General features: G+C 35.7%; 1 long non-coding RNA gene across 1 annotated transcript; it reads left to right on the plus strand.

The window, feature by feature from the left end:
* On the plus strand, positions 5,292 to 7,696 carry LOC104760702. The gene is made up of 3 exons (XR_762993.2): positions 5,292 to 6,334; positions 6,418 to 6,897; positions 7,111 to 7,696. It is a non-coding gene; the product is annotated as an uncharacterized LOC104760702 (long non-coding RNA).

Raw genomic sequence — 8,552 nt, forward strand, 5'->3', positions numbered from 1 at the left:
TTGTATCCAACCGGTCTCACATTTTCAGGCGTGAGTACAATAGGTCTGAATACATTTCGTTTATTAAGCGAGTCAAGTTCGACTTGTATTTCATCTTTCCATTTTGTCCAGTCATGTCTCTTTTGACATTCATATACATACTTTGGTTTTGGATCCTCACTTTCCTCATCTATTTCGCTTGAAACAAGGTAAGAGAAAGTGTCATTAACATCATCGATTTTATTTCGATTCCATATATTTCCAGTATGAATATAGTTGATAGAAATCTCATGATTTTCTTCATGCTCATGATGCTCAATACTTTCATTAGACTCATGATTTGTTTCTTCCAAAATGCTTTCTGCTATTTTGGGCATATCATGTTTTTCAGCTTCCTTTCGTTTTCTAGGATTTTTATCCTTAGAACCAACTGGCCTACCACGCTTCAAGCGTGTTCTAGACTCTCGTGTATCATCTGATTTTCCACATTCTTGTGGTATTTCAATTCTACCAGGAACATTTGCAGCTGGTATATATGATTTAGTTACCGTTTTGGTATCAACAAATGCATCAAGAAGTTAATTTGCAATACTCTGCATATGCATGATTCGTCGAACTTCTATTTCAGACTGCTTGGTAGGGGGATCAAGGTGTAGCAAAGATGGTACACACCATTTGATATGTTTTCCTATTTGTTTATTTTCTCCCCCAGAATCGGGAAAACTTTCTCATCAAAATGACAATCGGCAAAACGTGCCGTAAAGACATCACCAGTCTGTGGTTCTAGGTATCTTATAATTGATGGAGGATCACAACCAATATATATACCCAACCTTCTTTGTGGTCCCATCTTTGTACGTTGTGGAGGTGCTATAGGCACATATACCGCACAACCAAAAATCCTTAGATGGGCTATATTTGGTTCTCGACCAAATGCTAACTGCAAAGGGGAATACTTATGATATGCAACTTGGTCTTATCCGAATAAGCGCTTCTGCATGCAAGATGGCATGTCCCCATACAGAGGTTGGAAGTTTTGATCTCATGATCAATGGTCTTGCTATCAATTGTAGACGTTTAATTAAAGATTCCGCCAAACCATTTTGTGTATGAACATGAGCTACAGGATGTTCAACTTTAATTCCTGTTACCATGCAATGATCATTAAATTCTTGGGATGTGAATTCACCAGCATTGTCCAGTCTAACTCTCTTAATAGGATAATCAGAGAACTGAGCTCTTAATTTGATAATCTGAGTTAGAAATCTTGCAAATGCCAAATTTCAAGATGACAATAGACAAACATGTGACCATCTGCTAGATGCATCAATCAACACCAGATAATAGTGGAATGGTCCACATGGTGGATGTATTGGTCCACATATATTACTTTGAATTCGTTCAAGGAACTTTGGTGATTCTTTATCAATTTTGGTTGGCGATGGCCATATGATCAATTTTCCAAGAGAACATGCTTCACATGTCATTTTATTCCCCTGATATATATCATTAATTTTCAGTGAATGACCATGTGATCTCTCTATAATTTTTCGCAACATTGTAGTGTCTGGATGACCAAGGCGATCATGCCACAATGTGAAATCTTCTGGATTTCTTATGATCACAAGATGTGATTCTATTGCATCTATATAAGTATGATGCAAACCAGAAGGAAGTTCTGGAAATTTTTCCAACACATGCCTTTTTCCAGATTTATTAGAAGTTATATACATACACTTCTTTCCATTCTCAGTGGCAGACTAAGTTTCATATCCTTGAAGGTATATGTCTTTGAAACTCAACAAATTCCTTTTAGAATTCGGAGAATATAAGGCATTCTTTATGGAAAACTTGGTTCCATTAGGCAATACAAAATTAGCTTTGCCACTTCCTTCAATCAAGTCTGTAGGACCTGATATTGTATTGACAATAATTTTTGTCGGTTTTAACTCAGAGAAAAATCTCTTATGTCTCAGAATAGTGTGTGTTGTTCCACTATCTGGTATACAAATTTCTTTGATATTTTTCCTTGTAATTGTTTTGTTTGAATCCTCATCCATTTCTGTAATAAACATAAATGATAATAATATAAGTTTATTTCATTTATAGAGAAACATATAATGATTATACATCATCTTATTTTAAGAAACAACATTATTTTAAAACAACTGAAATACATAATATTTATATAATGGCCTTACTGGAGACTACTAGTATAACTACAAGCATTTCAGTTATCCGCATGAGTGGTCTCGTCGAACTCGTTCACGAAGTCAGATGCATCAAGGTACGATGTACCCTCAAAATGCTCTGTGAGGTTAACTTCTTTCCCTTTTCCCTTTTGGGACTCTTTGAATAGTTTGCAAAGATGTTCAGGGGTTCGACACACATGGGTCCAATGCCCTTTCGATCCACATCTATAACAGATGTTCTCACGCTTATGTGCATTACTTCCTTGGGATTCTTTTCCCTTAGAACCTTGTTCGGATCGAACCCATTTATAAGACCTCTTGTTTTGTGGGTGAAAAGATCTTCCACGTCCGCGATTAAATCGACGACCACGACCTCGATAGGTTTGACTTCCTCTCTCTGGATTTTTCACATCCGTTGCATTCACTTCTGGAAATGCCTTTGTTCCCGTAGGACGAGAGTTGTGGTTTTTGAGGAGAAGTTCATTATTCTTCTCCGCCAATATGAGAGTCACAATTAACTCAGAAAACCTCTTGTATCCGCAATTTCTATACATCTCTTGGAGAACTCGAAGTGAGGTAAGTCTTCTCGAGCATTTCAGCTTCGGTAATAGGCTTACCACAATATTTCAATTGCGATACAATCCTTAGCATAGCGGAATTATAATCCTCCACCTTTTCAAAATCCTGGAATCTCAAGTTTTTCAAGTCCTCTAATGCATGAGGAAGAGTTATTTCTCTCTGGTTGTCAAACTGTGCTTTTAAAGCTTGCCATAGCTCTGCTGGGTCTTTTATGTGCGCATAGTCATGCGTCACATTTTCATCGAGATATTTTCTAAGGAATATTATTGCCTTGGCCTTATCTTTGGAAGGCGACACATTTTCAAATTTTATGGTATCCGACAATTCTTGCGACTCTAAATAGAGTTCCAGATATGTCGTCCATGCTATGTAGTTTGCTCCAGTAATTTTGAGAGCAAGAAACTTAAGTTTCTTAATGTTTGCCATTAGTTATCTAAACACAAAAGCGAATAAATATTATTAGTAAGATAATTTAATTTATTTTAAAATGCACCGTTTATATTTATAATGCAAGCGATTACAAAGAACACAANGAAATACATAATATTTATATAATGGCCTTACTGGAGACTACTAGTATAACTACAAGCATTTCAGTTATCCGCATGAGTGGTCTCGTCGAACTCGTTCACGAAGTCAGATGCATCAAGGTACGATGTACCCTCAAAATGCTCTGTGAGGTTAACTTCTTTCCCTTTTCCCTTTTGGGACTCTTTGAATAGTTTGCAAAGATGTTCAGGGGTTCGACACACATGGGTCCAATGCCCTTTCGATCCACATCTATAACAGATGTTCTCACGCTTATGTGCATTACTTCCTTGGGATTCTTTTCCCTTAGAACCTTGTTCGGATCGAACCCATTTATAAGACCTCTTGTTTTGTGGGTGAAAAGATCTTCCACGTCCGCGATTAAATCGACGACCACGACCTCGATAGGTTTGACTTCCTCTCTCTGGATTTTTCACATCCGTTGCATTCACTTCTGGAAATGCCTTTGTTCCCGTAGGACGAGAGTTGTGGTTTTTGAGGAGAAGTTCATTATTCTTCTCCGCCAATATGAGAGTCACAATTAACTCAGAAAACCTCTTGTATCCGCAATTTCTATACATCTCTTGGAGAACTCGAAGTGAGGTAAGTCTTCTCGAGCATTTCAGCTTCGGTAATAGGCTTACCACAATATTTCAATTGCGATACAATCCTTAGCATAGCGGAATTATAATCCTCCACCTTTTCAAAATCCTGGAATCTCAAGTTTTTCAAGTCCTCTAATGCATGAGGAAGAGTTATTTCTCTCTGGTTGTCAAACTGTGCTTTTAAAGCTTGCCATAGCTCTGCTGGGTCTTTTATGTGCGCATAGTCATGCGTCACATTTTCATCGAGATATTTTCTAAGGAATATTATTGCCTTGGCCTTATCTTTGGAAGGCGACACATTTTCAAATTTTATGGTATCCGACAATTCTTGCGACTCTAAATAGAGTTCCAGATATGTCGTCCATGCTATGTAGTTTGCTCCAGTAATTTTGAGAGCAAGAAACTTAAGTTTCTTAATGTTTGCCATTAGTTATCTAAACACAAAAGCGAATAAATATTATTAGTAAGATAATTTAATTTATTTTAAAATGCACCGTTTATATTTATAATGCAAGCGATTACAAAGAACACAAATGCATAGAAAAGTAAACTGATGTTAATGGTAAACTCTTCGTGGGTAAATTCTCCAACGAAGAGACCATAAATACAAGTGATAATTGCAATTAAACAAATAATTAAAAGTGTAAGATTTTTGAAATTTTTCCTTTGTGACCGTTGGTGAAAAGTATTAAGCATAAAATAAATCATAATTTGAACATTCAATCAGTTAAAATTTAGCAATTTCAAATATAAATTAATATACAGGTGGCTGAGCCTCCTTATATATTAACCATAGTATAAATGTAATTTAACCGCAATATTATGGTGATGGAGTCATCCACATTATCGGCGGCTGAGCCGTCCATTGTTATGGTACGTTAAGCAACCATTACAATAATTACTTATAGGGGCGGAATACCTCCCACAACAGTAACAGATAAATATTGGTGTTTTGAACAACCACTAAAAAATAATAATAATAATTTAATTTGTTTTTTTAACGAGGTGACATACCGTCTGGTAGAATAACATATAGAGTATAATGACATATATATTATAAATATATAATTATAACCCACCGTAGAGTGATCGTACTGATAACGTGTTATAAATAAATATTTGATTTTGTGGTGAATAGAAATAATAGAAAGAGATTTTACTTTTTCTATATTTGAAGTTTTTGTAAAATAGTATTTGTATTGATGTATTACAATTGTTCTATTTATAGAAGTAAAAAGAGAAATTACAGTGTTTGCATAGTGACAGTGAGCTCTACAAAAGTTATGTAATAGTTTTCACATATAGACATCCTTTTGTGACTTTTGTGTTCTTCATTTTTGTTGACTTTCGTAACATTTTCATATTTATTGAATTTTTAGGATCATAGGTGGAAAAAAACAAAACGGGTTTGGCCGTGGAAACAGAAATTAAAGACAGAATTTAAAAACAACAAAATAACAAAAAGCCTAAATCCAAAAATGGGAAATCAGGCCCAACGAAAGAGAGGTTCAAAGAGAGAGAGAGCACCTAACGGTGCCGCCAGGGAAGGTCTCTACTCGGAGAAAGCCGAGCGACCAAAAACCCCACACCACGAGCCACTCCACTAAGAAAACCCTTGCCAGAACAGCATCAAATCTACCAAATCTACATCAGAAAACTTATAGGAGATCAACAAACTCACAACACCAAATCTACAGCGCCGCCGTGACCAAAACGAGGGGATATTGCCTTGCCTCACCAGAACTTCGATGGAACGTTCCTTTGAGAAAGTTGTGTTACTGTCGTCGGAGCAACATCTGTTTCTCAGGGAAGGAAGCCATCCGGAGGTTAACAAAGACGAGGAGCTCTACCCGCCAACACTAGCTGTCCAGAACTGAACTGAACTGAACTGAACTGGAGATGATGAAGCTGAGGGTGAAATCGCCAAATGCTTTGGATCTCCATCGGAGAGCTTGACTGAAGTTCCGATCGGCCAAGACACAATGAAGGGGGCCCTCTCCGGTCGCAAGCGAGGGCCGCCGCGAACCCGAGAGGCAGATCTGAAAAATTTGGTTTCGCCACTTGAATTCGAGAGAGAAAAGAAGGGAGCGCGCGAGGCTGAATGGATTCTTCCAATAGTGATGCAAATTAATCATCATCTTTTCCTTGAAACTAACATGGATAAAAAAGGACTTTCAGACCAAAAAAAATATTCTAAGAGTGAAACTAATATTTATACGGGAATGTACAAGAGAATTTGTACGGTAAAATTGGAAGAAAAAAAACGTGAGCAAAGAGTTCAATTAAGAAAAAAGAACTAGAATGCTTAACTAGTACTATATTTTTAATTACAACGGGAATGCATTTTCCTGAACTAGGAAACAACTAAATTGAATATTATTCTATTTTTTTTTGGATTTGGCATGACTGATGAGTATCCGATTTTATTCAAAGGTTCAAACTCCAGAAAAGGTACCACATTATTCTTCCTCATATTGTTCTTTTTAAGCTTAATAATATCTCAAAACTATTGCATTTTTTTCTGTGCACCAAAGAAGAAAAAAGAAAGAAAAATGCGATTTCTAGGGTTTCGTCCGTACAGTGACTGCGAGATTTCAGATCCTTAGATCTACAAGTCGAAACCCTAAAATTCATTCAGGGAGTCCGGAAAGTGATTCGCTGCATCCAAGGAAGCTTTGGGCAAGAGATTTCAAGCAAGAACGAATTGAGAACCCAGACTAGCGAGGAGCTGTTTGGGGGTCGATATTCGAGTTCCAGGATGAATCGCACAAAGAAGAAGAAAGAACTGTCTCTTACGGAACAATTAAGGGAGAGAGATCTGCTTGGAGAAGGGGATCTGGTAGAAATCCCCGATTTGGAAAACGAAGATCTAATTGAAGAGAACTCAAAAAGGGGATCTGGTAGTGAGGATTAAGGTTCACAAACTGAGGTTTTATGACTTGGTTTTGCCAAGAAACTTGAAGAGTCAAGTCTTTTATATCTCCATGGAGAATGCTCGTTTGGCTACTCTTCAGGTGCTCAAGCTTTTACCCTTTTCTAATTCTCAATTATATTACTTGAACTGATGTCAATATTAGGCGATTTAGCTCTTAATGTCACTAGCAATTGGATTTCTTTAGGAAGTGTGAGAGTCTTATGATATATATTGTTGCTGCTAGTGAGGTTTCCATTTTAAATCCTTTTTAATTTGATAGTATAAATTTTTGATGTTTTCTTGAATGGAATAGGTTGGTGGTCGAAAATACATAGTGTTTACACTACGAGGCTAAAAGATGCAAAAAGACTGACCGATGACATTAAAAAAGCTAATGTGTGAATATGTTGTGTTATACCTTTATTCCAGATCATTGTTCGTAAATATCTTTGTTCTCATTGTGGTTCTTTGCTCACACATCTGATGTTTCATGTTGGCACAACATTTCAAGCATCTATGTACCACTTCCACTTCAGATTCTTTTCATCTTGGCAGAATCTTAGGGTATTGTGGATTGCAAGGATCAGTTCCTGATTTAAGAAGGATACAAGCACAAGTTATCTCTTTCCTCTCTCTTCTCTTTTTTTGTATTTCTGATGCTACATCCATTAATCCTACTTGTCTCTGTTATTTCATGTTAAGGGTAACAACCGAAGAGCTTGCTGTTACAAGAGGTTAAGGGTGACAACCGAAGATCAACTTCTCTATTGCAGATCGCTATTGCAATTATTGAGTCCGGATTCTTCACCTTATTTCAGCCAGGATGATAATTAATCGTTTTTGTAATCTTTTTTTAATATGCTTTTATATATGTAATTTTAAATTTTATGAAATGCAATAATTTTATGTTTTAAAAAATCTTTCAAATTTTAAACAAACCAAATTATACTTAACATATTATAATATTGAAAAAAAAGTTTTTAAGAACCCAAAATTAGTAAGTCTTGGTTATTGGAAGATGTTAGTTTAACAGTTCCTATTATGTCAATACCGGTGGAGAATGGATTCAGAGGTGACAGTTTCCCTTTGATAATAGCGTGAAAGTACATAGAAGAAATAGCTTAATTACAGTAATAGCTTAATTACAGTTTTTAGTTTTTATTCTTCAGTTTATTAATTTTCTTGTACTTAATTACAGTTCAGGTCGATCAACAGTGCCTTACCCTATCTTCACCTTCTTCCCACAAAATGTGTTAAAAAGTTTCTTTCTTTTTCACTTTTCCAAATACAAACAAAACCAATACTCGCTTCTTGTAGAGTTGAAAAAGAGATAAAAACGCAAAAAGAAAAGAAAAAAAGACGATTAAAGATTTTTTCAATTATATAGACTTCACACAGAATTCCAACACGTTGACTTCCAAAATAAGTCTAAATTAATGACCTAACTACCTAAGAAAACAAAAACTTGATTTCTCCATATGTATAATATATAATCATGTCAAAAACATATAGAAGCAAGTACATAACATATATCAAAGAATACAACAAGAAAATCTTAAAAATTATTCACCAATTTGCAATAAATTGGTTTTCAAATTATGAAAACTTCATGTTGATGTCAACATTATAAACATAAAATAGCCTCTATGAAGATACTTCCCTTGAAGTCTATTTTGTGTGGTCTATTTTTGCAATTACAATTTAATAAAGTAGACATCATATGAAGTCTACTAGGATAGTTGACTTCTTTTGTTG

Source organism: Camelina sativa, chromosome 18 (genome assembly GCF_000633955.1).
Source record: "Camelina sativa cultivar DH55 chromosome 18, Cs, whole genome shotgun sequence".
Taxonomy (NCBI): domain Eukaryota; kingdom Viridiplantae; phylum Streptophyta; class Magnoliopsida; order Brassicales; family Brassicaceae; genus Camelina; species Camelina sativa.